The sequence below is a fragment of the Drosophila montana genome, unplaced genomic scaffold (assembly GCF_035044405.1).
Source record: "Drosophila montana isolate Dmon_TW-CO22-7 unplaced genomic scaffold, ASM3504440v1 contig_1866_1, whole genome shotgun sequence".
NCBI lineage: Eukaryota > Metazoa > Arthropoda > Insecta > Diptera > Drosophilidae > Drosophila > Drosophila montana.
In genome coordinates this window covers 292,202-305,027 of record NW_026996785.1, presented here as the reverse complement: position 1 = coordinate 305,027, position 12,826 = coordinate 292,202, and the positions used below count along the sequence as shown (strand labels likewise).

Sequence of the window (12,826 nt, the reverse complement as noted above, 5' to 3'; positions counted from 1 at the left end):
CCCTTGCGAAGAAGAACGAGCTAAAATGAAAGAATTTCGCATCGACGGGGCAAACCCTTTCATTATTTCATATTACTCGTCCCCTCAAAAGGGAAGAAATGCCACCGACTTTTGAGAAAAATTGAATTTGTGGGCATTTTTGCTTGTGCGGGCACATACACACACAAACATTTAAACGGTACATAGACAAATTGAAAGAGCACTGAGAGTAAGCCAAAGCAGTTTCCTGTAGTGGGAGCGAGATAAAAAACAGCGATGCCGTTCTATCGCACAAATCATATGGATGAGAGTAAGCCAAAGCAGTTTTTTGTAGAGTGAGCGAGTAAAAAGACAGCGTTGCCGTTCCACGACACAGGCCATATGTATTCTTACTGTCTTGCTCTGAGAGCATGCGGGCATGTCTCGAACCCGAACAAAAACGAAGGCGAGTTTGGACCAGCCGCAAAAATAACGAATGTCACCATCGAATGTACGGTTTGTCCGGTCTATATGTTATTTGGTTAGTGGTTCAGGGTATAAGAAGGTGAGGTAATAACATTTTTTAAAGCTGGTACCTCGACATTTGAACGAGTCGTAAGCCTTGAACATCGGAGCGTAAGAAAGGTATTCAATATTCAATTGTTGCTTACCATAAGATAGCACAGTTTCAGTTCAAAGCAAAAAATGCATATATCAAGGATATATATATATATATACAGACAAGTATGCACGCCTTAATTAGTGCCTTTTATACAACAGGTACGTTTCTTTGGCTCCATATAATTTATGCACATTTAATAGTACATTTTATACAACAGGTACGTTTCTTTGGCTCCATATAATTTATGCACATTTAATAGTACAATGTACAGGTACGGGGAATAAAAAAATTAAAATAAGAGAGTAGGAGTGAAATAGATATTTTCAATAGATACATGGTATATCAATAAAGTAAGAAAGTGAAATAGATATAAAAATAGATCACTATTATGCAATATAAGTCTGTACACATACTTTGCATTTCAGCCAGCCCTCCGTCATGTGAACAGAGTTTTTTAAGCTCGAGCGGCATTTTTAATGAACACGTTTAGGTCCGAAATTATTTCACCTTTTATCTTTTTACGTTTACGTTTATGCTTAGCCCGACAATGTTAACGAATTTATTTTTTTTTGAAATTATGAAATTTTCCTTTTTTAATCTTTTTATTTCTTTGTCCGGCGCAATAAATATTCTACAATTTTTTTTTCCTCGGCTCGAAGTCTTGGTTGATTTTATGTGGTATGATTCGCTGATCAGTTGTAAGTTATTTAACGTTTTTTTTTTTTAAGAAAGTCCATTTGTGCAAAGCACCCGCGCCGTTGACCGCTGACAAAATCGAATTCTTTGCGCTCTTTTCATTTGCGGAGCGACATGATCGGTGCCAAAATTTTACACATGCATACATTTAAAGGTGGTCCCGTTGCTGCCCATATGCACAGCTGCATCTCTGGGTCAACGGCCCAGTTGAAGGCAAAGGGTATTACGGAGGGCACCCGATTCGCTGGTGGCCAGTCGCAGTCACTCTTCCGCTTTCCCCTGTTCAGCTTAGTGGTTCGCAAGGCAGGCGTTGCCACCCTCCAGCTATTTGGGCACCACTGTGCTCTCGAACTCACCCACGATACCCTGACCACACAACAAAAACGAAATCTACGCTGCCGATAGTATCGAATGCAACTTGTTGCATTAAAGTTATTTGGTTGTTAAAAAAATTTTTTTTTGTATTTTTTTATTTTTTATTTAAAAAAATGATTTTTTTTTTGTGTTCTTAACTTGTGTGTATTTAATTTTGTTATTTAAAATCTGAGACTTTCCTATCATAATATTCTTTTTGTTTTTTCTTATTATTTTCTATCATTATTTTAGCTCTCTTATAGGCTACTTCTAATCTATATTTAGATTCCTTTGCGGCTTCTTCTATATTATAAAGTGGTTCTACACTATCTATGCTATTAAAATAATTTGGTAGGTTTGGGTTTTTGCCAAAAACTAGCTCATATGGACAATAATCATGTGCCATGGATGGGTTTGTATTGTAACAATAAACTAAATATTGAAGCCATACGTCCCAATCAGTTTTATTAACTGATATGTAGGAAAATATGTATTCATTGTAGGTTCTGTGACTTCGTTCCACAGTTCCTATCGTCTGGTGATGGTGTGCTGTAGACGTAACGTTGTCTATTTTTAGATATTTACATAAGTCGTAAATTATGGAATTCTTGAATTCAGTAACCATGTCCGTAATGAAAGACTTCATTGGAACGTACGTCAGAATAAAGGATTTGAATATAGCTTTTGCTACGCTTTTTGCGCTTTTATTCGCTATAGTTATGGCAACAAGATAATTTGATAAGTCACAACTAATCGTGACCGCATATTCCTTACCATTTACTGACTTAGGTAATGGACCAATGGTGTCGAATAGTACTTTGTCGACAACACTTGTTGGTGTGTCTGTAATGGTTTATGGAGTTCTAATGAGCTTGGAAGTTTTAGCTTTTTGACATTACTGACATTCACGTACGTACTTTGTAATATGACGTCACATATTTTTATACCCTGAACCCATTGATCAGCATCAACAGCCGAGTCGATCTAGCCATGTCCGTCTGTATGTCCGAACGCAAGGATCTCAGAACCTAAAATAGCTAGAGACTTGTAATTTTAGCTGTAGTTCATGCGCAGATCGGGTTTGTTTCCAATATTCGATAACTTACCCCGTTTCCAAGTTATCGATAAAAATCGACATCGAAATCTATTTTGGTAAATAATAAGAGCTAGAGTCACCAAACTTGACATGTAGCTTCTAGAATAGTATATATGTATATATCAATCATCTTCCATTTTATAGCTATCGCCACCACCCCGCTATCATCACATAGCTATAAATAAAAAAAAACATCAATTTGTATTGCCCACCAATTTAAGGCACAATTTTAATGCAATTGTCATTTTGAGAATACACGAATATTCTATAGTACAATAAGATGTAGGCCTCGCGTTTGCGTCAGCTAGCGCAAATTGCAAGAATTTCTGTATACATGTACAACCACATATTCATGCGCGTCTTCTTTGAATTCTATCAACAGCATTGCAATTGCGATTCTATTGTTTTCGGTGCTTTGTGTATGTGCTGCTATTTTAATTCGTTTATGTTAGTTGTTGGTTTGGCTGTTTAATAGAGGCGGCGGTAAGTAGAGTGATCTGTTACGAGTTCAAGTCCCATTGAGGGAATGAACCCCAAAAATGGGTAAAAGCCGACGCTACGTAGCTATAAATCAATTAAATAGACTAAGTACTTACGAATATTCTATAGCACAATGAGCTCTACTGAAAATTTGATCAAGATCGGTTAAGAAACACAGAATTTATTTAAAAAAACGTGTGGCCTACATTGACAAGTGTTTGCGGGAGCTAACGCAAATTTCAAGGATTTCTGTGTACATGTAAACACACAATATATGTATGGGTCTTACAATTGCCATTGTTTTTTTTTTGTGCTGTGTGTATGAACTACGTGTATGAGCTATGGTTATCGAGTGGAGGCGGTGTCAAGAGTTGCGAACTGTACCGGGTTCAAGCCCTGCTGAAGGAACTATTTTTGTATACCCTGAACCTTTTGAAAATGGGTAAAAAAAAGTTATAATGTTTTGGTGCAAATATATGTAACAGGTATGCTTGATCAGCATCAATAGCCAAATCGACCTAGTCATGTCCGTTTAGCGCCAGCTGTCAGTGGTAGTATTTATGCATGTTTTAGTATGTATTTACATATGTATTACTGAACATAAAAATTTGTGTGCAGTATCACATATACGTTCTAGGCTTAGGCCATATATTACAATGTACATACATACATATGTCTGTTCATATTATTTTCTCCCCACAATCATTCTAAGACCTCAAAGTGGAACTTTTCAACACTGTTATTATAAATCAGCGCGCGAACTTTAAGAACTATATTATATTTTATAAATATTTTTTATAATTAAATATTAATATTAACTAGATATACTATTAATTAGAAAGTGTAATAAATGTGAACTGATATATTAATATATATTATCATTAGATTGATGTTGTTATATATGATATTCTAATAATAAATTTAGTAGCGCGCACATTTTCATATGTATATCAAATTTTGGCTGTAGGAGAGTGAGTATTTTCCAACACTCAAATTTCAATTATGCTGAGAAGAAGCCGTAATCGATTTAGTCTGTAGCCTGCGATTGCCATCACACTACAGACTTTTGCGTGTTGTCGATTTTCGACTGCCGATTTGCGATTTTTGCGTTTTTTACCGAATTACCAACGATTTTTAAACAAATAAACTTATTAATTCGGTTCCGAGCGATTGATAATAAACCGTTTCCAGTGTTTTGTGATAATTTTAATGAGAATAAGACATTGCGATAAAAATAGTTTTCGGCCGTTACTATTTGGCGTGTATGTGCAAGTGTGTGATAGACAATTAATAGAAACCGTTTTAGTTCGAATGCTGCTTAAATAAGTCTATCTCTGAATATGCTGAGCAACGACAGCGTAGGGAAAATGATGATTTTAGAAACACTGAAAGGAATAGAAATAGGCAACGAAACCAAGTTCATAGACAAGACTCAGTTTATAGGGCAACTGAACAGATATATAATACTGAAGACCACTCGAGACGAAGGCAAGACCCAGAATATAGAATAACGAACAGAGAAAAAATACTGAAGACCACTTGACTTGACGAGCTAATTCTCCAGTAAGGCAACAGGAGCAACTGGCTGATACTTCGCGTCGATCGACACGCAGACAAGACCCAATCTACCGGGCAAACGAACAGAGGCAAAAACTGAAGACCACTCGACTCGCCCAGCTAATTCTCCAGTAAGGCAACAGGGGCAGTTGTCTAATATTGTCTAATATCGGCACGTAGACAAGACCCAATCTACCGGGCAAACGAACAGAGAAAAAATACTGAAGACCACTCGACGCGGCGACCTAATTCTCCAGTAAGGCTACAGGAGCAATTGGCTGATGCTTCGCGTCGATCGAGACGTAGACAAGAACCAATCTACCGGGCAAACGAACGGAGACAAAATACTGAAGACCACTCGAGACGTCGACAGGACCCAGTTTATAGAGCAGACGAACAAGAACGAGACAATATTCGGTGAGCTCGCCATCGCCAACGCATAGAACGACGACTTTTAGGAAGAGCTAGTGAGATAGGAGTCAAAGATCACAGGTTAGAGAAAACACAAGTGCAAGACGAAGTACTCGCATTCAAGCACGACAGGAAACTTTTGACGCCAATAGAAGTTTGTCCCAGCGAGTTAGCCAGTATAGGAGTAATACAGGTAATAGGATAGCAGAGAATAGGCGCAATGCTACCAGGAACAGGGGTGAACGTGCGAATAGTTTTCCAGAGGATAGATAGCTGCATTTAATAGAACAGTTAAGCAGGGTCCCGATCAGGTTTGCCTTTTATTGCAAAGGCTTATGGTTTCCACATCAAGTGGACAAAATTTCTAGTAAGCTCCGATATTTTATATCTATCCTCTACATTACCCTCTGATAAAAATAAATATAGTTTTTGCAAAACATGTAGTCATAGCATTAAATTAGGCAAAAAACCAAAAGCTTCTATAACAAATGGCCTAGATTTTCCCGATCTGCCAGATTGTTTGAAAGGCTTAACGTCTTAAGAGGAAAGGCTGATTTAGGATATGGCCGTCAAAAGACAATTAAAGGAGCAGTGGTCAATGTACCCATTCCTGGACAATGTGGACAATGTTGTTAAACGAAGGAATATATGGAATATAGCCATGTTGTAATGGCTGAAACCATTAGGCCTTCAAATTACTGTTAACGAACAGTAGTTGTCGTCCTTTTCGTCTGACGAAGTTCCGCTTGTTGCATCTGCTGGCGACAGGGACTTAGTATCGCAGTTAGTGGCAAGATCTGCTCAAGCCTCCATGGACGAGCAGAATAATATAGAAGAAGACATTAATCCAGGAGGCCAAGAAACATTATTAGAAAACGTCCCTGTCGAAAATATTGCCATGCAAAGAATAGTTAAAGCTCCTGGAGAGAATCAGCGTTCTTTAGACATGATCGAAGAGTGTAATTCAGAGGAGCTTGCGTTCCCAACTAGTTTTGCTGGCATTAAGAGAAAGTGTCCAGAAAGTTTTACAACAGTAGTTAGGTCAGAACTTAGAAACTTTTATAGGAGAGGTTGTAGAACAGATTAATTACTTCTCAATTATAAAAAATTGGAAATGATTAATATAAGGAACAGTACTTCCATTTGCTTGCGTAAGCACAGCGCCACACAAGGCATTAGGGCAGCAAAAGCCCTGATTGAGGAGTATTTAGAAAAATTAACAGAAAAAAATAATTATAATACGTAAAGATGGCTATAGGGGTTTGAAAAGTATTCGCACATAAACTGTTCATTGGGAAGCAGAAAAGAAGAAGGTCATGGCGGTGATTAGGCAGATTGGTCTTCCGAACTTTTTTATAACCTTTTCGGCAGCAGAGACAAGATGGTCAGAGCTGTTAGTTTTACTCTGTAAAAATGAAGATAGGTTAGAAATTTCAAAAGAATTGGCAGCGCCCCGACGCTTTAGATTGTTTATGCCTAGCTGATTTTGATGCCTTTTACAGTTTTAGCAAACGACATAGTGGTACTCGCCAAAATATAGATGATGCTGATGACAGCGAAATACCCAGGGCTTCCCAGCTAAAAGAGAGGAGCGCTCTTATTATAATTGGTTATAGGAGATTTAATATTAATACTGATAGGAGCCATTATTCTCGAGAATTGGTTATGTTGAATGGAGGGATGCAAATGTAGAACTAGTAGCAAGAGACTGATAATCGTTTTGCGGCCAGAATCAGGAGTTAATCGAGAGCAATCGCAGGAAATATAATAGCTTAGATGACAGTGAGCTTCAGCATGCTCTTGAAAATGCAGTGGAATCGAGAAGTAGTGGTCGAAAGATATCGCGTATTAGGATTGCCATACTTTTCATATGTTTTGCACAATGCCAAAAACAAAGCCGTCTGCTACGAATTTGTTGGAGGTGGTGCTGGTGTCGGAAAGAGCCGACTTATTTTAGCCCTTTTTAAATCTTTGTACAATAGCAGGTCAAGAACTGATCCAAATTCTCCTAAAATACTATTGTGTGCTCCAACAGGTAAAGCTGCTTTCGAAATCAGTGGCTCAACACTGCATTCCATGTTTTCCTTACCAGTCATTCAATCTGGTTCCGATTTGAGGGCTTTAAGTAATGATTAAGTTAATACTTTGCATTCGAGGTTAATAGACCTTAAACTTATTATTACAGATGAAATATCTATGGTAGGCTCTAAAATGTTTTCCCAGTTGGACTCCCGTTTAAAACAAATTTTTAAAAATACTTCTCCGTTGGGTGGTATTTCTGTCATAGTTTTCGGCGATCTACGACAGTTATTACCAGTAGGTGACCGTTGGATTTTCGAAATTAGCAAGTTTCTATTGACCGCAGGCAGTTTCCAGTTGTACCTGCAGAACGTTTAAGTATTCACAAAAGTCAGGGAGCTACGTATAGCAAAGTAGTGGTTCACACTTGCTCTCGTATGCAGCGTACTGCAATAAACGTAGCTTGTAGTAGAGCAACAACTGCTTCCGGTTTGTTTATCATAGGAGATTTTGTTCCTCCTAATCCTCCGAAACATGACGATAAGGTCCAAAATGAGATAGAGAAATTGCGGACTGGAAAACTACTTTAAACACATAATGATCCCTTAGTTAACAGTTCCGCCGTAGACATTTTCTTTCATAATACTGAAAGCATTCACTGTCATATTGAAGATATTCGATCAGATAAGTTAATGTTTCAGTCCTCAAGGGAGGCCTCAACATACTCAAATGAAAATATTGAAATTCCAGGGCTTACTGATGTTGTCCGTCTTGATTGCGAGGTAATACCTAATGCACTGCGACCAAAGAGGGGAATCGTCATTTATATTAAGATGCAATTTTAAACAATATATCTAATTGCTTAAGCGGTAGGAAAATATCTGGATCAGTCGTGTTGTTGAAACAGCTCAAACCTAATTAAGAAATAATGTAAACGTGCAGAATGCAGCGATGTTTCTCACACGCACAGTGGCTCTTAATTTATGTAAAGAGCCCTGTTAAGCGTTGACCTTGTCGTTGCTCATCTTAGCTGCGGCAAGCCTCTCCGATAAAGTGTGCTGGAGTTGTTGTCGAGCTCTGCAGTCAAAAAGAAGCAAAAAACGTGTAAAACAGATTTTCCTAAACGGCGTTTAGGAGCAGGTACTTCGTTTAGGATTTGTGGGATTTGCAGTACTTTGCAAAAAGTACAATATTGGTTCGGCACAAGCCCAAGAGCTGCGTTTCATTCGTCTACTGGCTGGCGTTATATATCTGTTATTGGATCTTGACACCTCTTGGATTTCGGACAATATCAAGGAATGTTTGGAAAACCTTATAATGAAAACTCAGGTATTTCGTTCCGAAAATTGATAATAATAATATCCACAATTAAATTTGTTGCTGTAACCTGCAAAAGGCAATAGAGAAATCAGTTTTTGCCACATATTATTGATTTATATATAAATAAAAAATCAAGTGAACCGCCCTTAAATCATATTTACAAAAAAAGAAAGATTAAGTGTGTTTGTGCATAATTGGGCGCAACTCTAGCGGTTTGTCCAACGTACCGTGTTCATTACTGGAAGGTAACACTGTTTAAGCATTTTTGCATTTTTTTTGCAGCTACTGTGGCGAAGCAGAAATTTGGAGCATAGGTCATTGCTATTTATTTTCCTCTATTCTTCCGCTTCCCTTCTTTGCTGTTGGGATCGAGTGGATAGACAACAACAATTTGCCTGACAATTTACTGTGTCCAAATATTATTGTGCTCTTTGATTCAATTTGTGCACTTGGTCAGCATCGTGATCGGTATTGCAAGGTAACACTGTACTTGTGAGTTGTGCAGCGGCTGTTGCTTAAGCCGTTATATAGTAAGTTTGACCATTGTCACTGATTTTGTGCAGCTGCTGTTGCCAAGCAGAATTGGAGCACAGCTCAATGACATTTTCTTTTCAGCATTATCATTTGTGCAAATGTCAACACTTAATGATGGAAATGCTAAAGACGCCAAGTCTAGTCGAAATTAATAGCGACTTTGCAAAAGCAGGATAAAGTTCTAGGAGATATTAAGCGGTTAGGGACCGCTTTTGAAGAAAAAACAATTTCATTTGATTCGATACAACTTTAATATCGACTGGAGTTACTAGAAGGGTATATTGAAAAGATAATGGATATACAAGCTGAAGTCGATATATTGAACCCTAGCAAAGATTCTAGTGCAACAGTGGTAGATGTGTGTATTTCTACAAGGCTTTATATTTATCGGCCAATAAGAAGGAACAACGTCCCAGTCATCACGGTTTATCAGCGTCATTCAGTCAACATCATATGACACAATTACCCAAAATGTGTTTGCCAAAGTTCAGTGGAAAGCATGCAGAATTCAAAAACTTTATTTGTCTTTTTGAAAGTCTGGTGCACAATGATTCCACAATGTCCAATGTCGAGAAATTTAACCATTTAAGTTCTTGCTTGTCTGATGAGGCCTTAGGAACAGTAAAGGCATTTCAAATCATAGACTGCAATTATGAAAAGGCTTTAGCAAGTTTTATGGCTGCTTATGATAAACAATTGCCCTATATTTTTTTAAACCATGCAACTCAACTCTTTGAAATTCCTCACATGACAAAACCTTCAGCCTCAAGTCTTAGAGGTCTTGTAGATACCATATCGGCATTGTATTCGTCTCTGCAGTCTCTAGGCGATGACAAGAATATTGCAAGTGCAATGATAATAGCAATGTCAAAAGTAGACCAGTTAACAAAATCTCGATTCGAAGAACAGCTTGACTATGAAAGCTTGCCATCGTGGTCAGATTGCGCTGCTAAATTGAATCGGCTCTATCAACATTTAGCTGCCGAAGAGTCAACTAGGGGCAAAACGAAACCAAAGCTAGAGGCTAATAAGGGACATATCGGGTCATCGTTTTCGTGCTCTAAGGGTGATCAGAAAGCAGTTACCAAGTGCAGCTATTGTTCAGTCACTGATCATAGTTTCGCAAACTGTCAATCGTTTAGCGCTCTACCTGTTTATCAACGTTTTGGGTTTGTGAAACAACACAACTAGTGCATCAACTGTTTAAAACAGGGGCATGCAATAAAAAAAAATGGAAGATCGAAATGTCGATTGTGTTCAAAGACACACCACACTGTACTTCACAGGTATGAGAGCGAGAAGTTGCAAACGCAAGACTCTAGTTCCGCCACAGCTTCTCCACAGCAACACGCTTATGTAACTCATGTTCTTAGTGCCGAACAAGTAATCCTAGCCACAGCTGTAGTAAAGTTAAAAGATAGATTTGGGCATTTCCAGCCCGCGAGAGCGCTTTTAGATTCCGGATCTCAAATAAACTTTATGTAAGAGGACTTAGCACAACGCTTACGTCTACGTCGTGAAGATGCGTCATTTAAAATTGCCCCAGTGGGTATCACTGCATCGACCAACAAACACAAAGTCCATACATCGTTTCAATCGCGCTTGAATTCTCATACTTTTGGGGCTAATTTTTGGATTCTGAGTTCTATCTCTACATACCAACCTGATCAGAAGATTCACTCCTCACAGTGGACTATACCTCCAAATATTGAACTGGCCGACCCTCGATTCCACAAACCTGCGAGAGTAGACTTACTGTTAGGTGCTGAAAAGTTTTTCGACCCACTTTGTGTTAGCCAAATAAAGATGTCTCCTGAACATCCAACGATTCAAAAAACAGTGTTAGGTTGGATTGTGTCAGGAAAATATTCGCAAGGCACATCACCGCAAGCACTAGTTAGCACTGTCGCAATTGATAGTGGCAATAGTTGTCTCGGCACTCTAGCACAACGATTTTGGGAATTAGAACAGATCCCAGAGAAGTCGAAGGCTGCATATACAGCCAACAAATTGAATGTGAACGAAATCTTAAACAGTATGTGCGAGTCCAAAAGTATTGCGATTATCTTTTGAGTCGGCAAAACGTCGGTTTTTGGCTTGAGAGCGCAGACTTGAAAAGGATGACGTACTGCGAAATATGTATAACGTTTTATGAAAGAAAATCGTGACCTCTCACCGCTTACGTCAACTGCTCCAGGACTGCATTATTACATTCCCCATCAACGCGTCCTGCGTCCTGATAGTATAACCACCAATTTGCGATGCGTCAAGCAAGACGTCGACGTCAATCTCACTAAACGAGACTTTGATGATATGTTCAATTATTCAGAGGCAGCTATATTTAACCCTTGCAAGATTTCGGTTGCATAAATATGTTTTCACAGCCTACAGCTAAGGAGTATCGAAAGTTTCAGTTAATTGTATGGAGGCAATATAGATCAGTAAGTTTACAGACATTTCAACTCAACACTGTGACTTACGGCACTGCCTCCGCTCCCTTTTTGGCCGTACGTTGCCTTTTTGAACTAGCAGAACTCAACGCAGAATCTCACCCAATTGCTTCTCACGTCATCAAAAACGATTTTTATGCGGATGACATGATAACAGGAGCAAATAGTTTAAAAGAGCTCGAGATTATTACAAAAGTTTGCTGACTGGAAATAGTGAAGAAAAGTCGCTAGAATTTCATCCTTTGGCATCTGTCAAAACTCTTGGAATGAGGTCGAATCCCAAAACTGATGCATTCAATGATTCTCTTGAGAACTCATATAATTCTTTAAAGCCAACTAAGCGCAATATTATCTCAGTTGCATCTCGATTGTTTAATCCGTTAGGATTATTGTGTCCTTTGATTACTAAAACATTAATTTTACTCCAGGACTTTTGGCGGATGAAGTTGGATTGGGACGAAGCTATTCCCATAAGTCTACACACAACCTGGGAAAAATTTAAACAAACCCTATTAGAATTACATAAAATTTCCATTCCTCGATATTTTTCCAATCCAGATACCACAACGTACAAATTCATGGATTTACGGATGCTTCTAGCCATGCCTATGGCTGTTGCATCTATTTGCGCACCCACGATATGGGGAAAGTAGTTGCGAAGTTATTTACAGCAAAGTCTCGTGTGGCCTACCTTAAAACAAAATCGATTCCACAACTGGAATTATGCGCTGATCATCTGTTGGCAATTTAATTTTTGGTCAGACTCTCAAGTCACCCTTCACTGGCTTAAAAGAGACCCCAGCTCATTTACAACTTTCGTAGCCAACAGAGTAGCAGATATACAAGAACTTTCTGTTGGTGTTTACTGGCGTTATGCGCCGTCAGAAGCAAATCCAGCTGAATTTGTTTCTAGGGTCACAAATGTAGACGATTTGGTTTGTCCGCTCTGGTTTAATGGTCCTGAATTTTTATGACAAGTCCCAAGTAAATGGTCGCAACTGTATCAATTTGAAATATCACTAGAAATGTAATCATCTGATAACAAGAAGACAGTTACAGGGCATTCTGTAGCATTACAGAACAATGATATCTTGAAGCTGAGCGAGCGGTGCTCATCGTTCAATAAATTAGTGCGCGTCACGGCATACATCAACCGTTTTTTCCAAGCGAAAAAACGTAGTCGCGAATCAGTTTTATCACCACAGGAGCTGCGACTCGCCTTTCTTAAATTGGTACAAGTGGTGCAAATGTAGAAAAATCAAAAACATTAGCATCATCTTCAAATTTTGAACCCATTCGTTTATGCAATTGTAGAAAAAGAAACCAATT

The 12,826-nt window shown here is 38.5% G+C and overlaps 1 long non-coding RNA gene across 1 annotated transcript; it reads right to left on the bottom strand.

Moving 5' to 3' along the window:
* Positions 1–11,121: 11,121 nt before the first annotated feature.
* On the bottom strand, positions 11,122–12,563 carry LOC135441211 (uncharacterized). Its single transcript, XR_010438434.1, has 3 exons — positions 11,528–12,563; positions 11,231–11,438; positions 11,122–11,175 (listed from the first exon to the last, which is right to left on the bottom strand). It is a non-coding gene; the product is annotated as an uncharacterized LOC135441211 (long non-coding RNA).
* Positions 12,564–12,826: the final 263 nt, after the last annotated feature.